This window comes from Emys orbicularis, chromosome 7, assembly GCF_028017835.1.
Source record: "Emys orbicularis isolate rEmyOrb1 chromosome 7, rEmyOrb1.hap1, whole genome shotgun sequence".
Taxonomy (NCBI): Eukaryota; Metazoa; Chordata; order Testudines; family Emydidae; genus Emys; species Emys orbicularis.
Genome location: NC_088689.1, coordinates 99,888,018 through 99,911,163, shown reverse-complemented (window position 1 = coordinate 99,911,163; position 23,146 = coordinate 99,888,018). Strand labels below are relative to the sequence as shown.

At 52.1% G+C, this 23,146-nt stretch overlaps 2 pseudogenes; both read left to right on the top strand.

Annotated features, from left to right (window-relative positions):
* Positions 1-591: 591 nt before the first annotated feature.
* Positions 592-3,109, top strand: LOC135881578 (solute carrier family 22 member 12-like; annotated as a pseudogene).
* Positions 3,110-4,577: 1,468 nt separating this feature from the next.
* LOC135881232 (solute carrier family 22 member 6-B-like) lies at positions 4,578-22,768 on the top strand (annotated as a pseudogene).
* Positions 22,769-23,146: the final 378 nt, after the last annotated feature.

Here is a 23,146-nt window from a genome sequence, read left to right as displayed (position 1 = left end):
CCTTTGCCTGCACTGCCCTTTGCGCCATATCATGTCAAACATTTTCCTATCTGACTTAATCCACCAAATAAGCAAAGTAAAACTTTAACTGGCTGAGCACATCAAGCCTTTATATACCAATGAGTCCGTTTGAAAGAAGGTAAAACCTGGGGATTAGCAGGGACTCAATCCTGGCAGAAAATCCATCTAGCATTCCTGGAACGGGTGTCTTTCCACTGACTTGGGACTGAACTGTTTGCCACTGCAAACTGGGACCAGTTAACCTGGGATTTCTACAGCAACAGGAAAAACAACAGACACTTAATGCAGGTGGCAACCTGCAAAGTTATTAAGCCAACTTGCCAACTTCTGCAATTTTAACCTGTGGTATTAAGGGACTATTTCCTGGGATGCACATACCTTACAAGAAGTTCAGCATAAGCATCCCAAGTGGCCATACTTCCATTTTATGGTATGAATCAGCACCACTGAGCAGTTACTTTTTGGCCAAACCACTGAGATATTTTGCTAACACAGGGGAAGAGTGTATTCTTCTCATCCATCATTGGTCTTTTTTTTTTTTTTTGATCGACCCAGCGCCACCCGAGAGCCATGAGTTTTCCAGAACTTCTGGACCGCATTGGTGGCATGGGACGCTTCCAAGTCATGCATGTGGCATTCCTGGCCATCCCACTCTCAATGCTGGCCAGCCATAACCTCCTGCAGAACTTCACTGCTGGGATCCCAGAGCATCACTGTCAAGTGCGCATCATGGCCAACTACACCCATCATGCCAATCTCACAGCCAGCCTACCTGCTGAAGATCTGCTCTGGGTCTCCATTCCCATGGACAGGAGCCAGAAGCCGGAGAAGTGCCAGTGGTTTGTCACCACCCAGTGGCAGCTCCTAAACCCAAATGCCACAAGCACCAACACCATAGAGCTGGATAATGAGCCGTGTGTAGACGGGTGGACCTATGATAAGAGCCTATTCACCGACACCATTATAACTGAGGTGAGAGAAACCTGACTCTGTATAGCCCAGGCAGTGCTGTCATAGGGAGACAGTGTGGATCAGTGCCTAGGGCACTGGGCTGGGAGAGGAGGAGACCCAGGTTTTATTCCCAGCTCTGCTACTGATCTGCTGTGGGCAAATCACTTCCTCTCTGTTTCCTCTCCCGTCCTTTGTCTATTTAGAATGTAAGCTCTTTGGGACTGTCTCTAACTATGTGGGTATAGCACACTGGGGCCCTGATCTCGGTCAGGGTCTGTGCAGCGCCTGGCACAATGGAGTCCTGATCTCAGTTGGGGTCTGGGCAGGACCTGGCACAATGGGGCTCCAGATCGCCTTTGGGATCTATATGTGCTATGCTAATACAACACAATAGCTTGTAAACTGTTACGTTGCACTAGGCTCTATATATGTACACACACAGTGAGAGACAGTCCTTCCACCAAATCTCTTACTGTTGTGATCTGGCAGACTGTTTTTCTCCCTTGGCACAGGTATAACTGACCACACAAGATAGTAGGGTTGCCACCTCTTGTGACGTTGCACTCTATATGATTTTATGAAAATATGGTAATGTAACTGGAATATGCTTCATGCAAAAGGTCTCTTGTAAGGTATCATTACAAAGCTTATAATCTACTGAGTGTGATCATCCTATTTGTATAAATGTACCACTCTTGTATCTGAAACTAGAAATATGAAATATAACTCTGAGGGCCTACTGTAATTATGCAAAGTGTGGGCCATTAATGGTGGTTTGGAATCTTGATGACTCCCATGAACCAGGACAATTGACTGTAGATGGCTCTGTTTTACCTGTAAGTCTTCCTGTATATGAATGTGCTGGCAAGTGGGTAATGAAGTCTTACAGTGACATGTGATCATGTCACCTGAACTGGAATCCATCTTTAAGCTGGTGCTTTTCCAGTGGGGGGGTGGGGGTGGAAACCCTGTGGGAAGGCCAGTAAAAATGCTCCACTCCCAGCTCCCCAGCATAGAGAGTGTGGCCTGATTGCACTGAGCTCTGCTTCCCTGGGGCATCAGGAGGAAGAGTGGAAGTCGGAGCAGCTCCAAGGCCACTCTACACATACCCCAGGGTTAAGTAGGGTCCAGAAAGGGGGAGCACAAGTGTGGGTTAAAGCCACCTCTTCCCATCTCTGTGTCTGCCTGGAGCAAAATATCGAGACCCGGGGATCAAAGTACCCTCTCTACAGACCAGGCTACAGCGTGTCCAACCTCCCCTCCCCGCCACCCATAGGCACTTCCAAAAAGTTCCAGCTCAGGCAATGTGTGCCCTGAAATCTTCCTGCTCTCACTGGTCTCTGTTTTCTTCCCCCCGTGCAGCGGGATTTGGTGTGTGAGTCCAGGACACTCCGGCAAATGGCGCAGTCGCTCTACATGGCTGGTGTGGTCAGCTGTGTTTGGACGCCTCACGGACAGGTGAGATGGTGAGGCTGCGACTCCGAGCTCCACACGCTTTCATGTTGCTAGTGTGAGCTGGAGCCACACCAACCCCAGCTCCAAAAACATGTCACAATGGTTATGTACCTACTGCCTGCAGGTCAGGACTGTGTAGTGGCCCTGGGGAGGGATTGCTGGGAATGCTGCAGGTCACAACTGATACGAATTGGCAGAGGGAACAGGGTTAAGGTTAAGGGGCATCACAGAGCTGGGGGAGGGGAGGCCAGGGCTGGAACAGCAGGAGGGCTGCAGTTCGGGCTTGAGGGGCATCGGCAGAAGTGTCCTGGGATAACATCATGCATTCAAATTAATTCCTAACCCTGAATTTTGGTTCAAGCACTCTCCATTGCAAACAGTGCTTAGAGGCAGCTGAGATCACCAAAGTAGGAGTAATGGGTGCCATATGGTGCAATCATATCAGCCTCCAAATTCCCTGCCCTGGGCCAGCTTCCTGATCTCCCCACACCCCCATTAACTCTGTTCTCTGTGCTGCAGGTTTGGCCGGAAAGCCCTCCTGATCTGGTGCTACCTGCAAATGGCGGTAACAGGCATCTGTGCTGCTTTCTCCCCCAACTTCACCACGTACTGCGTCTTCCGCTTCCTCACCGGCCTGGCCATTTCTGGCATCTCGGTCAGTTCTGTTTCGCTGTGTAAGTAGGCGCTTCAGGTCTGAATGATCCCAGCAGACTAAGGAGCAGAGGCAAGTTAGTCTCCAGCCAATCTTATAAAGGTGCCTCTGATAGCACCTGACACCTGCTGTCTGCTCCTGGGAGAACCAGGACAGAACAATTCACCCTGTGTAGTGGGCCCAGCACAAGCGTATGCGCCACTTTTGTTGGGTCAGTTGAAACGTTTTGTTTATCTTTCAACCATTTTGTATTTTCCAAACATTTTTTACTATACTTTTTCTAAACAAAAAGTCATTTTACACTGAAAATCTCCAATTTTTCATCTTCAAATCTTTTTTCTTAAAATGTTTTAGAGTCAAGACATTTGTCAAAAACGACACTTTCCTGCAGAACATTTCCTGCAAAAACCTTTTGCTAAATTTTTTCAGACCAACGCTAATTACAACCCTCCCTTTGGTCTGTCTTGTCTATTTAGACTGTAAGCGCTTTGGGACAGGGATGGCTCGCACTATGGGGTTGTACAATCCCTAGCACAACGGGGCCCCAATCTCAGCTGGGCATATCCAGGTGGTATTTTAAGAATAGTGACGACTCAGGAGTAGGGTGACCAGATGTCCCCATTTTATAGGAACAGTCCCAATTTTTGGGTCTTTTTCTTATACAGGGTCCTATTACCCTCCCACCCCCGTCCCGATTTTTCACATTTGCTGTCTGGTGACACTACTCAGGACAGAGGTGGACTTGTGGTATCTCAGCTAAATCTGGATCCTTTTTAGTTATAGTTAATTTCTAGCCCTGTGGTGTGAATAATATACTCACCCAAAGGCAATGTGGTTTAGCAGCTTGGATCAGTGTGTTTGTTACCTCTTCACTGGAAGCATTTAGCACCGTATCTAGCACATTGCTTTCAGACTCTCTCTTTTTTGGACTTAATCCATGCAAAACAACGTAAAATTTTAACCAAGTGACCTGCTTAAGGCCTTATATAACCCTCCGAGGGATATATAAACCCCCACCTGCTTTTCCAGTGGGTAAAATCCAAGGATCAATGTGGAATTAAGCTTGGCAAAACCATTCCCTTATGCGTCTACAGTTCATAGAAAAGGTGTGTGGAGTTTTCCCGCAGCTGACAGGAAACTAGGAATGGTTGCATGCGGATTTTTGCAACAAAGGAGAAGCAACGTGGTAGCACACTCAGTTATTTAGGGAGAATATAACTCAACGCCTCTTCTTTGGAAACTACACCATCAAGAATCCATGGACACTATTTGCCAACAGCTGACTTTTTGTAAGAAGTGCTGCGCTTTATGGCTGTCTTTGAAGTTGTGAAGTGGAATACAAGCTGGATTCAAATTAACGTCTTTCTGTGTAGATATTTTCATCGCACAACGTTTAATTTTTACAAGTAATCGACCTATTCAGGTAACGTCCGTTATTCGATCCCCATCGTTTTTGCTTAACCTAGACGGTTAGTGCTGAATCTTCCAACCCGGCACCATGAGTTTTGCCGAGCTCTTAGACCACGTCGGGGGGATGGGTCGCTTCCAAATCATCTATGCTATCTTACTGGCTATCCCAGTTTTCATGATGGCCAGCCATAACCTCCTGCAGAACTTCACTGCTGCCACCTCTGAGCACCAATGCCATGTCCATATCAACATCAACAACATTCCTTACACCAACCTCACCGGAAAACTTGCTGCCAAGGACCTCCTCAGGGTCTCCGTCCCCATGGACAGCAACCAGCAGCCAGAGAAGTGTCACCGCTTTGTCACTATGCAGTGGCAGCTCCTAGACTCCAACGCCACAGTCACAAACCTAACCGAGCTGGAGACTGAACCTACACTGATGGGTGGGTGTACGACAAGAGCATTTTCACCAGCACCATCATTACAGAGGTACGTGAGAGCAAGACCTGCTGCAGCGCGCGTAACCGGCTGGGAAAAGGATACTGAAACCATGGGGTGGATGAGTTGAAAATATTTTTGTTGGAGTTATGCCTTTTCATAGATTTTTGCAAGTAAGTTTCACTGTCCTCTGGGCAGAGAGGGTCAGAGTATCTATCTATCAATCCTCCTCTTCCTAGTATCTGATCTTAAAATTTGCACCAACCTACAGCTACAGCCCCTGCATGTCTATTAACAGCCTAAGTCAGTGCAGAATTTCATCCAGGGCCATGTGCTGTTCTCAGTTACATTCTGGCCCCCCAGACGACTTCAATCCTTGCAGCTTCAAGTGGCTGTGTAGTAGTTTTGGGCCGCGGTTTGGCCCTCAGCGGGGCTGTGGGGTAGCCCACCGCCTCGCTACAGTCAGAAAAGAGCCCCGAGCCCTCAATCAGGGCGGGGCAGTAATCACACAGTCAGGCAAATACCCAGGCCTTTAAGCAGGGGCTGGGTCAGAGTTTGTAGCAGCCCAGGCCCTAGGTCAGGGCGGGGCAATAATCAAATAGTCAGGCAAATACCCAGGCCTTTAAGCAGGGGCTGGGTCAGGGTTTGTAGCAGCCCAGGCCCTAGGTCAGGGCGGGGCAGCGAACAAATAGTCAGAAACCCAGCCTCTCTAGGCCAGGGAAAAAGGGGGAGTCTGCCACCCAAGGAATGGGTGGCAGGGGGGACGCAGGCCCTCCCACTCCACTGCGTCCCAGCCCGGGGCCCTAGCAGCGACGGAAACTCGCTGCTGTCAGTGGGGATCCTGGCCGCAACACACTGACATCGGCTCTGGCAGTGCAGCAGCCAGACTGGGGTCGGCTGCCCCCGGGCTACTTCCACAATCCTCCTCGTGTGGTACCTGGGCCGTCTTAGTGTCGTCGGTGCTCTCCACCAGCATTGGCTCCTCGGGGTAGCTGGCACGGTGCAGGCTCGGCTCCTCCTCGGGGTAGCTGGCACGGGGCAGGCTCGGCCAGTCCTCCTCGGGGTAGCTGGCACGGGGCAGGCTCGGCCAGTCCTCCTCGGGGTACCTGGCACGGGGCAGGCTCGGCCAGTCCTCCTCGGGGTACCTGGCACGGGGCAGGCTCGGCCAGTCCTCCTCGGGGTACCGGGCGAGAGGTAGGCTCGACCGGCCTGGTGAGTCAGCAGGCCGGTCGCAGCCTGCGGCTGTTTCCCAAGCGGGAGCTCGGCCACGGACGTCTGCTCTCTCCGCCGGCCTGGGCTCCACTGAGCTCTGCAGGCGGGCTTTTATACTTTCGGGTCGGGGCCGTGACCTCGGAGGGGCGGGCGCCGGACCCGGTGGCTCTGCCCACGTTGGTATTAGGGGAGGTTCGGCCCTCAGCAGGGCTGTGGGGTAGCCCACCTCCTCGCTACCCCCCCCCCCAAGGCTGGCTCCCGTCCCTCGGGGCCAGACCCATCCAACTCTCCCAGGCGGGACAAGAAGTCCGCGTTCGCGTGGTCCTTACCGGCCCTATGGCGGATGGTATAAGCATAGGGTTGTAACGCCAGATACCACCGCGTTAACCTCATATTATTGTTCTTCATCCGGGCCAACCACCGAAGCGCGGCGTGGTCAGTGACTAGTATGAAGGGGGCCCCTAGGATGTAATAACACAGGGCGTCACAGGCCCATTTTACTGCCAGGGCCTCCTTCTCTATTACAGCATAGTGTCTCTCTCGCTGGAATAATTTCCGGCTGAGATATATAACTGGGTGCTCCTCCCCATCCACCTCCTGAGACAGGACTGCCCCTAGTCCTACCTCCGAGGCGTCGGTCTGTAGGACGAACCCTCGGTCAAAGTCGGGGCTGTACAGGACGGGTTCGCGGCAGAGACAGTCTTTGAGAGCCCGGAAGGCACTGTCACACTCCGGGGTCCATTCCACTCGTCTGGGACTGGTTTTGACGAGGAGCTCTGTTAAGGGGGCTGCAATGGAGGCAAAATCGGGGATGAACCTCCGGTAATAGCCCGCAAGTCCCAGAAATTGGCGTACGTGGCACTTCGTAGTGGGTGGTGGGCATGCCGCTAGGGCTTGGACCTTTCCCACAAGGGGTTTCACTTGTCCACCTCCAATCGTGTAGCCCAGGTAGGTGGTCTCCTGCCACCCGATACAACATTTCTTTGGGTTGGCGGTTAACCCTGCGGCTCGTAAGGACCTCAAGACAGCCGCTACCCGCTCCAGGTGGTTCTCCCACCGGTCGCTATAGATGACGACATCGTCCAGGTACGCGGCCGCGTACTCGTGGTGAGGAAGAAGGAGGCGGTCCATGAGCCGCTGGAACGTCGCGGGGGCACCATGGAGACCGAAGGGCATCCGGGTGAATTGGTAGAGGCCCGTGGCGGTGGCGAAAGCAGTTTTCTCCTGTGACATGGGGTCGAGGGGAATCTGCCAGTACCCTTTGCTTAGGTCAAGGGTCGTGAGGAAGTGGGCCTTGCCTAAACGGTCCAGCAGCTCATCTACCCGAGGCATTGGGTAGGCGTCGAACTTCGAGATGGAATTAACACGACGGAAATCGATGCAAAAGCGCTGGGTGCCGTCCGGTTTGGGAACCAGGACTACTGGGCTGCGCCACTCGCTTTGGGATGGGTCAATGACACCCAGCTCTAGCATCGCTCGGACTTCCTCCTCGACGACCTGTCGCATACGATAGGGTAGGGGTCTCGTTGACTCTCGGATCACCACCCCCGGCTCCGTCTGAATGGTATGGTACACGAGGGTCATGTAGCCCGGCTGGGTGGTGAACGTCCCACGGAATGCCTGCAGGAGGCACCCGGTCTGTTTCCGTTGTTCCACAGTCAAGGACTCTCCGAGCTGCGGAGTGGTGACGTCTTCGGTCGGTGTAACCCGGGGCCCTAACTCGAGTTCTGGTGGACAGGGATTAATTAAGAGGCCTTCCCGTTCCCGCCAGGGTTTCAGGAGGTTGACGTGATATCGCTGGACCCTTTTCCGGCGGTCTGGCTGGTTGATCTCATAGGTGACCGGCCCAATCTTCCAGATCACCTCATATGGCCCCTGCCACCGAGCCAGTAGTTTGGATTCATTGGAGGAAAAGAGAAGTAGAACCCGGTCGCCCGGTTGGAACTCACAGACTCAGGCCTCTCGGTTATATGTCTGGGCCTGAGCTTCCTGCGCGGCCTTCAGATTCTCTCGAGCGAGAGTTCCAGCTTGTGCTAGGCGTCCCTGCAGCTGGAGGACATACTGGAGAAGGCCCTGAGTGGGTGATGGGGCTTGTTCCCAGGTCTCTCTCATGAGATCCAGCAGTCCCCTCGGACAACAGCCATATAGCAGCTCGAAGGGAGAGAATTTGGTGGAGGCCTGGGGTACTTCACGGACAGCCAGGAGCAATGGTGGGATCAATTGGTCCCATTGGCGCAGGTCCTCAGGGGAGAACTTGTGCAGCATGTCTTTCCGGGTGCGGTTGAACCGCTCGACCAGGCCGTCGGTCTGCGGGTGGTACACAGAGGTGCGTAGCTGCTTAATCCCAAGGAGTCTGCAGACCTGCCGCAGCAACCGGGAGGTGAAGTTGGTACCCTGGTCGGTGAGGATCTCCCGGGGCAAGCCCACGCGGGCAAAGACCTTGACAAGTTCGTCAGCAATGGTCCTTGCGGTGATGCTCCGGAGCGGGACGGCTTCGGGAAAGTGGGTCGCGTAGTCCACTATGACCAGGATGTAGAGAAACCCGGCCCGGCTACTCGGGAGGGGTCCCACCAAATCCATGGCCACCCGCTCGAACGGGGTCTCCATAATGGGCATGGGGACTAGTGGGGCCGGGACCGTCCGTGGGGGAGCAGCGAGCTGGCACTCCGGACAGGAGCTACAATAGTTTCGCACCTCCTGGTGCACCCCAGGCCAGAAAAACCAAGACAGAATCCGGGTGAGGGTCTTTTCTTGACCCAGGTGCCCGGCCGCGGGGACGTCGTGGGCAAGCTTCATCACCGCTCGTCGGTGGCACCGCAGCACCATCAGTTGTCTCTGGACCTCCCCGGTGCGGGAATCTCGGTCCACCCGATAGAGGCGGTCATGTCGTAGCTCGAACCAGGGCCATACCTTGGCCCGGGCGGGATCAATCAGAGCATCGTTTACCGCCGCCAACTGTTCATACGCCCGACTCAGGGTGGGATCCTCCTTCTGGTCTCGGCAGAAGTCCGTGCCGATCTGAGGGTCATCTGTCGACGTTAGTGGGAGGTCTTTAGGCACACCTTCCTGGCTCCGAGGTCCCGCTTCTTCAGCCTCCTCGGCGGGGTCCTCGCGGCAGTCCCTCTCCAAGGCTGGGGTGATATCGGGGCTCTCCTGCGCATGGAAGTCCAGGAACTCTGGCCAGTCCCGCCCCAAGATCACGGGGTAGGCGAGTCGCGGGGCCAGGCCAACCACCATGGTCTGCGTGACTCCGTCGACGGTCAGTGGGACTCGGGCACTGGCGTAAGGTCGAACGTCACCATGGATGCACTGCAATAGGATGTTCCCCAGCTGGGGGTCTTCAGGGAAGCCCAGGCTTTGGCAGACTAGGGTTTGTCCACAGCCAGAGTCAACCAGGGCCCGCGTCTGGCAGTCTCCAACAACGACGGGCACGGTGACCTTAGCAGCCTGCGGCGGTCGGGCACGGTTCTCTCCGGCGCAAACGTGCCCAAAGCTGCAGTCCATCTCAGTGCAGTCACGTTGGAGATGCCCACGCTGCCCACAGGAGAAACAGGGCCCGATTTCGGGTCGCCTGGGTCGGGCTGAGCCTCCCCCCTGGTTCCTAGGGGGATTCCGCGGGCCACGGCCGGCCCTGGTCTCGGGCCCCGTGGGGGCAGGCCGAGGGAGACCCTCGGGACATCTATACCGGGGTTCCTGACTCCACGGGAGATTCCGTGGTTCGGCTCGGGTGCTCGCCCGTCTCTCGGGGTTGGGGCGATCGAGCCCTGGAGGGTGGCCCCGCATACCCGGCCCGACCGGGGTTTCCGCCGCCAGGAAGTCCTCCATGAGGGCGACGGCGGCTGCTACAGTTGGAGGCCGGTGGCGGAGGACCCAAGCCCTCCCCCGTGACGGGAGGATGTGGATGAACTGTTCCAATAGAATTTGCTCAGTGAGCTCTTCGGGGTTCCGCCTGTCGGGTTGTAGCCATCGCCGACACAGGTCTCTCAGCTCCTGGGCCACCAACCAGGGTCAGGCGCCCGGGGTGTAGGACAGAGCCCGGAACCGCTGCCAGAAGGTTTCGGGGCTGATGTCTAGAGCGTCTAAAATGGCCGCCTTTACCCGGGTATAGTCTCTTGCATCCTCCGTGGATAACCCCCCGTAGACCGTTTGCGCTGTCCCCGTCAAGTATGGTGCCAGGAGGGTGGCCCACTGGTCTGGCGCCCACCCGGCAACGTGCGCGACTCTTTCGAAGGTCACCAGAAAGGCTTCGGGGTCATCCTGTGGTCCCATCTTTGTCAGTCTTACAGGCAGGGTGCATCGGGGAGCCCCATCCGGGTCTCCCGGCTGGGGCCCCGTGGGCCAGGGCAGGGCTGTCGCCAGCTGCTGTAAGCATTGTTGCTGGAACTCCCGGTTTTGCACAGTCAGGTCCTGTATCAGCTGCTGCTGCTGGGCTCCCAGCTGCTGGACGAGCTGTTGGTGCTGTTGGAGCTGGGGGGCCTGCTGCTGCTGTTGCTGCTGAAGCTGGGCCGCCTGCTGTCGCTCCTGGCTCTCCGTCAGGAGCGTGAAGAGCTTGGTTAAGTCCATGTCTCCTGTAGGGGACCGCTCCCCCCCAGACCCCTTCTCACAGGGATCAAGGGCTCGTGCCCACATTCTGGGCAAGAGGCTCCCCACTTCTGGTACCACGTGTAGTAGTTTTGGGCCGCGGTTCGGGCCTCAGTGGGGCTGTGGGGTAGCCCACCGCCTCGCTACAGTCAGAAAAGAGCCCCGAGCCCTCAATCAGGGCGGGGCAGTAATCACACAGTCAGGCAAATACCCAGGCCTTTAAGCAGGGGCTGGGTCAGAGTTTGTAGCAGCCCAGGCCCTAGGTCAGGGCGGGGCAATAATCAAATAGTCAGGCAAATACCCAGGCCTTTAAGCAGGGGCTGGGTCAGGGTTTGTAGCAGCCCAGGCCCTAGGTCAGGGCGGGGCAGCGAACAAATAGTCAGAAACCCAGCCTCTCTAGGCCAGGGAAAAAGGGGGAGTCTGCCACCCAAGGAGTGGGTGGCAGGGGGGACGCAGGCCCTCCCACTCCACTGCGTCCCAGCCCGGGGCCCTAGCAGCGACGGAAACTCGCTGCTGTCAGTGGGGATCCTGGCCGCAACACACTGACATCGGCTCTGGCAGTGCAGCAGCCAGACTGGGGTCGGCTGCCCCCGGGCTACTTCCACAATCCTCGTATGGTACCTGGGCCGTCTTAGTGTCGTCGGTGCTCTCCACCAGCATTGGCTCCTCGGAGTAGCTGGCACGGTGCAGGCTCGGCTCCTCCTCGGGGTAGCTGGCACGGGGCAGGCTCGGCCAGTCCTCCTCGGGGTACCTGGCACGGGGCAGGCTTGGCCAGTCCTCCTCGGGGTACCGGGCGAGAGGTAGGCTCGACCGGCCCGGTGAGTCAGCAGGCCGGTCGCGGCCTGTGGCTGTTTCCCAAGCAGGAGCTCGGCCACGGACGTCTGCTCTCTCCGTCGACCTGGGCTCCACTGAGCTCTGCAGGCGGGCTTTTATACTTCCGGGTCGGGGCCGTGACCTCGGAGGGGCGGGCGCCGGAACCGGTGGCTCCGCCCACGTTGGTATTAGGGGAGGTTCGGCCCTCAGCAGGGCTGTGGGGTAGGCCACCGCCTCGCTACAGGCTGCCATTGCACAGGTGTAAAGGAAAGCAGGACATGGCCTTTACGCTTCACAGAAGCTTTTTTCCTTCAGTATATCACTAGGAGGAAGCGGTGGTTGCACTGGTTGGGGTGGGAATTCCCCCGTCCATTTTGCAGTCAGTTTCCTCTCAATTAAACTGGACATAATCCACTAATCCGCATTAAAGGAACTGTGAATGATGCTAAGAGCCAACCCTGCTCTCCCCTAGATCTCAAAGGGCTTTACAATAGTGACTAAACCTTACTATCCCATCTCACAACTGGGGGAAACTGAGGCACAGTGAGGCAGCATGACTTGTCCAAAGTCACAGTAAGTCAGTGTCAGAGCTAGGAGTAGGGGTCCCAGTCTCTTGAACCCTCACTCCATTCTAAACCATCCGTCTCACTTGGGATCATTATATTTGATCCTACATTAACATCGAAAGGACCCATTCTGCCAGGCACTGCAGAGACCCAGCTGAGTTCGGAGACTCACTGTGCCAGATGCTACACAGACCCAAGCTGAGAGTGGAGCCCTGTTGTGCCTGGCACTGCACAGAGCCCAGCTCAGACTGGGGAACCCTTGGGCCGGATACTGCATGGACCCCAGCTCCAATCAGGGCCTCATTGCACTGGGCACTGCACAGACCCCAACTGAGACTGTGCTAGGTGCTCAGAGAGATTAAGGCTGTGATGCCCTGCAGATCACATTTCCCATTAAATGTAGTGTCGGAGAACAACAGAGTTCTTACTCTTTTGGTTGGATGCAGCAAAGTCAGATACTTTATTATCTCAAGCAATTGTGTAGAGGGAGAGAGTGCACTAGGACACAGGGTCTCCCCCTCCTAGGCAGGTCTCTCTACAGGTAAACAATTACAGCAAGCATTTATACCTTTTGTTACAGACAATAATGAGCAACAGCTGCATTTTGTTTATACAAAGGTTATTTTGATATTTAATTTAATTTATTTATTTAGACTTTAGTCTACATTTTATATTATTTACACAAGGTCGCAACAACTTTTTACACAGTTTTTTTACTTGCCTTACACAATTCTCGCTTCTACAAATCTTGCGTTATTAGGGTTACAGTTAGCCTGACTCTTGCCAACAAAAAAAGCCTGTTTGCATTAAAATCCCCTTCCAATCCCTGTTAGGCCTTGCTCTACTTCCACAGTAGGTAGCTTTGGACTTGTAATTAACAAATTAAAATGAATTGTAATGATTGCTATGGGTACTGGCTGTCTAAATGCCATTAATGGCTCTGAAAATCTCAGCCCCAGTCTGGGGCATTAACCACAAGCCAGTCTTCCTCCTGGAGCCCAGCTTCGTTTTCTCTCTCCCTTACAGTGGGACCTGGTGTGTGACTCCCGGCAGCTGAAGCAGATGGCTCAGTCCATCTACATGGCTGGGATCCTGGCGGGAGGCATCATCTTTGGAGGTCTGTCAGACAGGTGAGAGCAATGTCGTTATGAAGCCGAGCAAGGCTGATTCCTGGGGGAATCAGGAATCTCGAGCAGGAGGAGAGAAGTTATGGTATCTCTGGATTTGGCACTGGTGCAACTGCTACTGGAATCCTGTGTTCAGTTCCGGTGTCCACAATTCCAGAAGGATGTTGGTAGGTTGGAGAGGGGCCAGAGAAGACCCACGAGAATGATTAAAGGCTTGGAAAACGTGCCTTACAGTGAGAGACTCCAGCAGGGCCGCCCAGAGGTGGGGGGGGGGGGCGGTGCAATTTCCCCCGGCCCCGGGCCCCACAGGGGCCCCCACAAGAATATAGTATTCTATGGTATTGCAACTTTTTTTATGGAAGGGGCCCCCGAAATTGCTTTGCCCCAGGTCCCCTGAATCCTCTGGGCGGCCCTGGACTCCAGGAGCTCGATCTATAAAGCAAAGGTTAAGGGGTGACTTGATCACAGTCTGTAAGTGGAGCCTCTTGAATTCTTTTAATAATTGTTTATTTTATTTTGGGGAATTTCTTGTTATTTTTGTTTTGTTAATGTTACCCATGCAGGGGGACCGGGTCTTGCCTTGGGGATTGGGAGGCCCTGGAGGGGGGATGAATCTTGCCACCAGGAGTTGGGAGGCTCTGGGGGAGTTGAGTCTTGCACCCCCGAGCCTGCCCTGCACTCACCCCGCAGAAGCGGCTCCTGGGTCCTGTGCGGTGCGGCTGGGCCTGGCTCTCGACTCAGGGCGTTGTGGCCTGGCACACGGGGTCTCAGTGCTGCTCAGTTTGGCCGGGCACCCCCCCCCCGGTTCAGAGTGGGAAGCCAGGCCCAGCTTCACAGGACAGGAGCTTCCACTGCAGGGTGAGTTTTTAGCTTTATTTCATATTATTTCACATTTGCAAAAAACATGGGGCTCTCTATATAGGTACCTACACGGGGAGCAGCAATCTGATAAGAGGCTTTTCCATCTAGCAGACAAAGGTCTAACGAGCCAGTGGCTGGAAATTGAAGCTAGACAAATTCAGACTGGAAATAAGGTGCAAATTTCTAACAGCAAAAGGAATTAACCATTGGAACAACGGCACAAGGGCTGCGGTGGATTCTCCAGCCCTGGAGATTTTTAAATCAAGATTGCATGTTTTTCTAACAGTCAAATACCAGCCAGGGGATAACCCGACGGCCAGGGCCCTAGATTGCCTTAATCCAGCCCTGCAGGCCTCATCATTAGCAGCTACAGCACGGCTGACATGAAGTATTTTCATCAATAACCTTTTGTCACGTGCCACAGAGCTGGTTTTAGAACTGGGGCCTCCTGCCTCTTTGCCCCTTCCCCAAGCCAGGAAGCCATGCCAGTCAATGGCACAAATAGTTCCTTGCACCAGGTTTAACTTCCACTCTGAACACACTTGCCTCAGTATCCTGGGTTTCCCTCACGTGTTCTCTTGGTTCTTTTTGGCTCAGGTTTGGCCGCAGGTCTCTCTTGATCTGGTGCTACTTGCAGATGGCTGTCACGGGCACCAGCACTGCCTTCTCGCCCAGCTTCACTGCCTACTGCATCTTCCGTTTCCTGACTGGAATGGCCTTCTCGGGCATTGTGATGAACGGTGTCTCTCTGTGTAAGTGTGTCTGGCGCCTGCCATCCCAGACACAAGATGAGCTGGTTACTGGGGATGGACGGAGGTGCCTTGTTCCTGCTGCTGATAAATTACTCTGTGGTGTGAGCACAAAGAGACCAGAAGCACACACCGCATGGGTGGGATGTCCAAGCTCTCAGCACCAAAAATCGGGAGCTAGATTTTCCAAAAGTCCTAGGTCCCATTCCAACCTGGATTTACCAAAGCACGCAGGAGCTCCCTTTGGGACACTGATTGCCACAGCTGACAAAGATCTGAGCACGTTATTTAGGAGGTATTTTGGACCTCGAAATCTGGGCCTGTCCTCTTCTGAGAATGTGGTATCTAAACGAGAACTGAGTTCTCTGGGACAATCCCACCTCCATGTGCTTCTGCAGTGCCAGAGCACAGGAGATGCCACAAAACAGGGCAGCTTCCAATAGCATGCAGGTCCCTGTAGTGAGGCGGCCTGGTTCCCAGCCGCCCCGGAGGGGGACGAGCCCCTCCGGATGCCACAGTGGGCAAAGCCAGTGGAGCTTGCGCCCACCCCCCAGAGGTCAGGGCGCAGGAGAGGAAGTACAAAAGCCCAACCCCAGAGCTCACTAGAGGCCCGGCCACCGGAGAAGCCAGACTCCTGTGGCCTAGCTCCTGGTTGGGAGACTCCTGCAGTTTGCGGCCAACCCAAGGACTGGCCAGACGCCGACCAGACCCCGTAGAAGCTGGTAAACTCGTCTGTGGCAAGTTACCCAGAGGAGCTGCCAAGCCTACTGCCCGCCGGTACCCAGAGGAGCCCATGGTGCTTTACTCCTTGGAAGACTCTGTCCAGACGCAGGTACCTCTAGAGGGGGAGGTAGGAAGTAGCCCGGGGGCAGCCGACCCTAGTCTGGTTGCAGCACACCCAGAGCCAATGTCAGTGTGTTGCGGTCAGGATCCCCACTGACGCAGCAACGAGTTTTCTGCCGCTGCTAGGGCCCCGGGCTGGGACGCAGTGGAGTGGGTGGGCCTGTGTCCCTCCTTCCACCCAACGTGTGGGTGGCAGTCTCCCCCTCTCCCAGGGCCTTCGGAGCCAGGACCTGAGCCTCCGAAACCTATTTGTCTGCTCAGCCCCTGCCTGAGGGCCTGAGCTTCTAACTGTTTGCTGCCCCGCCCTGACCCAGGGCCTTGGCCCATTATTGAACTGTATGCTCAGCCCCTGCCTGAGGTGCCGACTGTTTGCCGCACAGCCAGGCTAATTCCCCGACTCACCGGACCGAAGTAGTGAGGCAGTCTGGTTCCCAGCCGTCCCGGAGAGGGACGAGCCCCGGCCGAACCCCTACAGTCCCCAAGAATGGAATGGAAGCTATTTAGAGTGGAGTGCCGTCATCAGATGACGATGATTCACAACAGAACAGATATTCCACAGTATGTCTTCTACAGAACAGGCACAGGCCATGTGCATCAGCCAGGAGCTACAGAATGCCCTCCTCATTACTAGAAAGTCCATTGCACTATACAATGTATACGGGTCCTCTAGGAACTGAAGGATCCAGGGGCAGTTGGGTATCAGAGGCTAATGGGACTCAGCTTATTCAATTACATAACTGCTGTGTATTGTGGCTGATGTACTTCAGGGTGCATAAGTGTGCCATTGTGGGGTGTTAGAGCTGCTGCAACCCTGCAGGGTACAGTACAGCCTGCTACCGTTGGGGGGTCTTCTGGAGTGTTGACAACCCTGCAGAGGGCAGTACTGCTTGCTGCCACTGGGGGACTGGTGCTGCTGTAGCCCTGCAGGGTACAGTACTGCTTGCTGCCACCAGGGGGCTGGAGTTGCTGCAGGGCGCAGTACTGGCTGCTGCCATGGCGAGGGGGGATGGAGTGCCTCCAGCAGGGTGCAGTACCACCTACCACCATTAGGTGGCATGCAACTAGCAGGGGAAGGAAGCATGGATCGGGGAATGCAGGTTCTGGGGAGCTATTTCATCTCTTGTACATGTTCCTGCTGCTGATGACCACTGGAGGTCATCAGCCCAAGGACAGAGAGATTATTTTCCCTTTGTGTGTGTCTCTCCCCAGCTGTGGAATGGACACCTACCTGCACACAGGCCGTTGTGGTCACCATGTATGGATACTGCTACACAATCGGGCAGTTCATTCTGGCTGGGGTGGTTTACGCCATCCCCAATTGGCGCTGGCTGCAGCTTGTGGTGTCTTTGCCCTATTTCATCTGCTTCATCTACTCCTGGTAGGTTAGCTCACCCTTATCCTTTCTGATCCATTCCCCTTCCATCCTGCTTTTCTCACTGGATGCAGGAACGAGACAAACTTTAAGGAAGTAGAATAAACAAATCTCTCATCCTAGTTCTCATAATCTTGCATCTCGATTACTGCAACATCCTCTTCTCCGGCCTTGGCAAATGCAATCTTGCTCCACTTACATCCAAACAAACTTTAAGCAAGTAGAATAAACAAATCTCTTATCCTAAATAAATTTGTTAGTCTCTAAGGTGCCAAAAGTACTCCTGTTCTTTTTGCGGATACAGACTAACACGGCTGCTACTCTGAAACCTCTCTTATCCTAGTTCTCATAATCTTGCGTCTCAATTACTGCAATATCCCCTTCTCCGGCCTTGGCAAATGCAATCTTGCTCCACTTACATCCATTCAAAACACTTCTGCAAAGATCATTTCCCTGTCTCATCGCTTTGTCCATGTCACCTCTCTTTGCAGCCCTCCACTGGCTCCCCGTTCTTCATCACATCATACATAAACTACTCCTCTTCACTTTCAAAGCCGTTCACGCCCTACTGCACCATACCTATCCCATCTGTCATTCCCTAGCACAGTGCTGACTCACAACTCCGACTGGCCCATGACGCCTGCCTCCGTTGCCCGCTTGCTAAATTTTCAAACAAGCACCTTTGTGCATTCTATCATGCTGCCCTTCATACCTGGGAGGAGTTCCCCTGTAAACATCAGCAAAGGTACCCCATTGTCCTTCTTCAAATCCTTCTTCAAACGCTCCTTTGCTGTGTGGCTTAAAAAAAAAAAACTTGACGACGGTTAGGCTGCTGGTGTGCAGAGATCATTGTCTATCATGCTGACCAATATTGTCTCACTGTTTTCTTGTGCTCTTCTGTCTGTATCCACTTGTTGCTTGTTTTGTCCTTAGATTATAAGCTGTTTGGGGCAGCGACTGTCTTTTTGTTCAGCGCCTGGGACAATGGGGTTCTGCCCCATGACTGGGTCTTCAGGGCATTACGGTAATGCAAATAATGAACAAAGAACTATGAAAGCTGTGGAGTTTCATACCTGGAATTGTTTTAGCAAACCAGGGAAATGGCAAGACTAAAAGGATAACGTATGAATAGAGAGAGTTGAAGATTTGATGTCTTAAATTTGTTTTCCATGAAAAATGGCTTTCCTCCAAAAAAATTCCTTCAAAAATTTGCAACGAAAGCAAACATTTTATTTTAGTTTTCAGGATGGCGGGGGGGGAGGGGTTGCTGAAAGATAACCATTTCTTTCTAAGTTTGTTAATTTTTTGACACAACAAAAATTTTCATTTCAATGTTTTGGAGCCATTTTTTTCCACTTTCCCCCATTTTCCAGTGGAAAAATGAAAGCAAAAGGAAATAAGACAGAGGAAATAAAAAAAAAAACCTTCCCAAAATGGAAACAAAATGAAAACTTTTGTTCTGTTGAAAAAAATTTAAAATATTGTGAAAAATTTCCAGTGAAAGCAAAGCGGGCTCTACTCCACCCATAATGTCACTGCTGGGTAATATGAGGAACTGACCTATCATGGGTATTTATCTGGCACCCATCACCATAGTATCTAGGCACATCACAGTGTTTAATATATTTATCCTCACAGCTAGAGCTGGCTGGCAACAAACATGAGAGTCTTTGAGACTTTGAAAAGTTTTCCCATCCTGAATCTGGCCAAAAGTCAAACCCAGGAAAACTTTTGTGAATTGATAATCTGAAAAAATATTCCGGTTGGGTCAGTTGAAATGTTTCCTTTTGATAATTTTGAAATTTTTCTTTTTGATCTGGAGCTTGTTTATTTTTTACCCTTTTTTTTAGTGTAAATGATCAAAAATTTTGAAACAAAATTGTTGAAACTTTTAATATTGACAAAGGACAAATTTTGAAGCTTTTTCTTTTTTTTTTTTTTTTTAAATCAAGAGATTAATTGAAACCGACCTTTCCCTGCAAACAGTTTCAGTTTGAACAAACCCACATTTTTCAATGGAAAAATATTTCAGCAGAAAAGTGCCAACCTGCTGTAACCACAACACCCTTCTGAGGGAGAGCAGTGCTATTACCCTATTGTACAGATAAGGGGATTCAGACACAGAGACAGACTAAGTGACAGGGGAGCAGGGAATTGAAGTCAGGTCTCGGCTATCACCATCCTTCCTTCCTGATGCATGGCAAGGTGCAATACCACCTGCTGCCACTGGGCAGTCTCCTGACGGGAATGGAGCTTCAGGTTGCAGTAACACTTGGCTGTCACCAGGGGGCGGCAGGTAGCAGGGGGGAGGAGATAGACCAGAGAATGCAGGTTCCACTGAGGCTATTCCACAACATGCTCCCTCCTGCCTCTGTCGCTGCTTGTGCCCTGCACTGGCTTTGGGCACTGCCCTTAGTGTAGAAGAACAGCAGGTGCTCCAATGGGGCTGATCGCAGTTCAACAAGAGCAATGCACGTGTTCAGTGCAGGTGTGGTTTCATATCTTCTGCTTCCCAGGTGGTTCGCGGAGTCCGCCCGCTGGCTGGTAATAGCCGGCAGACCTGACGAGGCAGTGAAGCAGCTCCAGAGAGTGGCCAGGATAAACCGGAAGAAGGAAGAAGGAGACAAACTCAACATAGAGGTAAGACTGGATCTCAGAGAGGCTGAGAGCTCCCACCAACTCCAGCGGCCGATATAGGCACGCGAGACAAGCAGATATAAATCAGCATGGTTGCACACATGTCATGGGGACTCTGCACATGTACACCAGTGGCGCAACTGGCTTTAATGTTCCTTGAGCAATGGTATTCTCACCATGGTCTGACTTCTTTCTCGTACAATGGGATTCCCATACGTACAAGGTATCTTCTATCAATCTCTCTACCTATAGCCACCTATCGAGCCATCTATGTATCCATCTCTAGACATAAACACCTATCTTTTATAAACATATACTCATACACATATTATCTCTATTCATCTCCATCTATCTTTCATCCCCACACACACCTCTCTATCCATCCATCCCCATGCACACCCTTCTATCTATCCATCCATCCATCCCTTCCTACATGTACACATTATTTTGTCTAGACTGAGGCCTCCTCTGAAACTAGAATTTTGGCACCGCTGGATTATCCAGAATCTCATTCCCTCCCATTCCCCTGCTCTGTTTCCAGGCCTTTCCCACCATGGAGGCCCCATGCCATTACCCAGAATTCTCTTCTCTCCCCAGGTCTTGAGATCCAACATGCAGAAAGAAAAGGCCTCTGCAAAGAGCAGCTATACCTTCATCGACCTGGTGCGGACCCCTGTCGTACGCCGGATCTTCTTCTGGCTCTGCTTTGTATGGTTAGTCGGCTCTTGTGCTTGCACAAAGAGGAAGCTGAGACTATTATATGAAGCAGCCTGTAGCAAGTAAACCAGGCACGACTATTTGCTGAGGAATGGGGCAAATAATGGATTTTCTGACCCGCCGGCAATTCCAAAAAATCAGTACAAAAAATCATTTGGGGTTGAACAGAAAACCATTTTTTTCTAATCAAAAAGTTGAAAAAAATCGAGTGAAACATTTTGTTTTGATTTTAAATATTTTAAGATTTTTTAAAATAAAATTAAAGGAATGTTTGAGACAAAGATTCATTTTGAACCAAAACTGAAAACATTTAGATTTTGTTTTGTTTTGTTTTGGTTTTGTGGGGCTTTTGTTTTTTTATCTGAAACAATTCAGCAAAAAGGACATGAATTCCCTAAACATTTTGATGTCATTCAGTCTGCATTTTGTGCTGAAAAAAGTTTTAGATGAAAAATTTTGCTCAGCTCTACTAAGCCCCATTGACGCTCCACTTCATCCCATGGCATGTCAGTGACAGTCAATTTCACCTCGATTGAATATCCCAATAGATCAAAATTCAATTATAGCTAGACTTCGGTAAATCCCACCTGGGAGACAGCATGTAGAGAAAACCATCAGGAGTCACTTCTACCCAGAAGCAGGAATAGGACCCAGGAGTCCTGGCTCCTATAGTCACCTATTCCTAGTCCTAGGACACATTCCATGTGCAGAGCTGGGAAAAGAACCCAGGAATCCTTGGTGCCTAGTGTGTCCTGTTCCAGCTATTGGCCCCCATTCCTCTCTGAGAGTTAACAACAGCGCAAAGTCACCCTCTTGCTCTAACCACTAGGCCCCACTCTTCTTCCAAAGCTGGAAATAGAACCCAGGAGTCCTGGCTCCCAGCTGCTCCCCAGTCTAACTCACTAGACCCTAATCCCCTCCCACAGCCATGAACAGAACACAGTGCAGTCTACCCACTAGACTACACTGCCACCCAAAGCAGTGAAGAGAACCCAGGGGTCCTGACTCCAACCACTAAACACATTTCCAGGGCCTATTGCTGAAAGAGAACATGCTAGTAACAAATAAACTCAATGATAAGGACTCTATGCATCAATACCTGTCTGCTTCACCCAGGTTCTCCACCAGCTTTGCCTATTATGGGTTGGCCATGGACCTGCAGAATTTCGGTGTCAATATCTTCTTGATCCAGCTGGTCTTTGCAGCTGTTGATTTCCCAGCGAAGTTCATCTCAGTCCTCACAATCAGCTTCATCGGGCGCCGGTTCACACAGGCCTTGACCCTCATCCTGGCTGGACTCTCTATCCTAGCCAACATCTTTGTCCCACAAGGTGGTTACTTGGTGTCCTGGATTTTCAGGGTTCGATCCGGAAGTGTTCAAGCCTTTGTCCTACCAAAGGTCCAAAGCCTGGCTGATATGGTCAGCTGCAGGGGAGGGAGAAGAGCCAGGAGAGCTGCTCCATAAGGGCTAATGGGGCTCAAGCCCACGGATACGTCACAGCTGTGTTCTGTGGCTGAGGTACTGCAGGGTACAGAACCACCTGCTGCTGCCAGGGATTGAAGCAGCTGACACGTGTTTATGACACCAGTTGCCATGGCACTTCCCCATGAAGCAACCTGAGAGACATGTTCAGCCTGATCCAGGCTGGCCTGTTGCAAGATGGTTGCGAAGTGGATGGGCCGCTGTCTGGGAGGGGTGACAGACACAGTTTCACAAACAAAGCTGGGTAGATGGTTATTAGTATTTGATCATTGGGCAAGGTGCTGCACAGACCCGAGATGACATCAGGGCCCCATTGTGCCGAGCACTGCACAGACCTAAAGGGAGAGACAGGCCCTGCCCCAAAGAGCTCACAATCTAAATAGACACAACACAGAAAGGACTATCACTCTTATTTCTAGATGGCAAACCGAGGCACAGATCCTCAGCTGGTGTCAATTAGCCCAGCTCCATTGATTTCTTGCCCCTTTTGGCTTTAATGGAGAAGCTGGGGATTTGGCTCCATTGACTCCAATGGAGTTACAGCCAATTTGTACCAGCTGGGGATCTGGCCCCATCGGCACCAGTGGCTGGGGATACATCCCACTGACTCCTGATCCTTCTTGAGCATTTCAGCCTTTTTCCACGTGCTTAACCCTCCTCCGTTGTGTGCTTCTCCCAAGATCTGAAGACCCTGCGCACCGTTCTGGCTGTCGTTGGAAAAGGCTGTCTTGCTGCCTCCTTTAACTGTGTCTACCTCTACACGACTGAGCTGTACCCCACAGTGATTAGGTATGTAGAGAAAACTCAGAGGGTGCAGCTCAAACTTCACATGCAGCCCCGTGGAACAGCAAAAGACCAGAGCCAAGTGACTAGTGATTAGAGTTGGGCGGGAATTTTTCATCAAAATGTATTTTTCTGACGGAAAAAGCTATTTCATCAAAGCCAAAGCTTTTCACAGGAAAGGGTTGGTTGGAAAAAATGGTGTGGGGGGTAGAAGGGAGGTTGGAAATTACATTTCCAAAACGAAAATTTCAGTTTTTTTCTGGTTGGAAACAACTTTGTGTTTTGGAATGTGTATTAAAAAACAACAACCCTTTTTTGTACAAATTCATAATGGTCGAAATCGAAATGAAATGATGTGAGGGACCTGTTACCAGATTTGCCCATTACTTTGGGGTATGCTCATTTATTCGGGTTACTCTTCTGGGGAAGGGGGTTCTGTAATTCTATCAATGTACTGTTTGTGTCACTTGTGTTT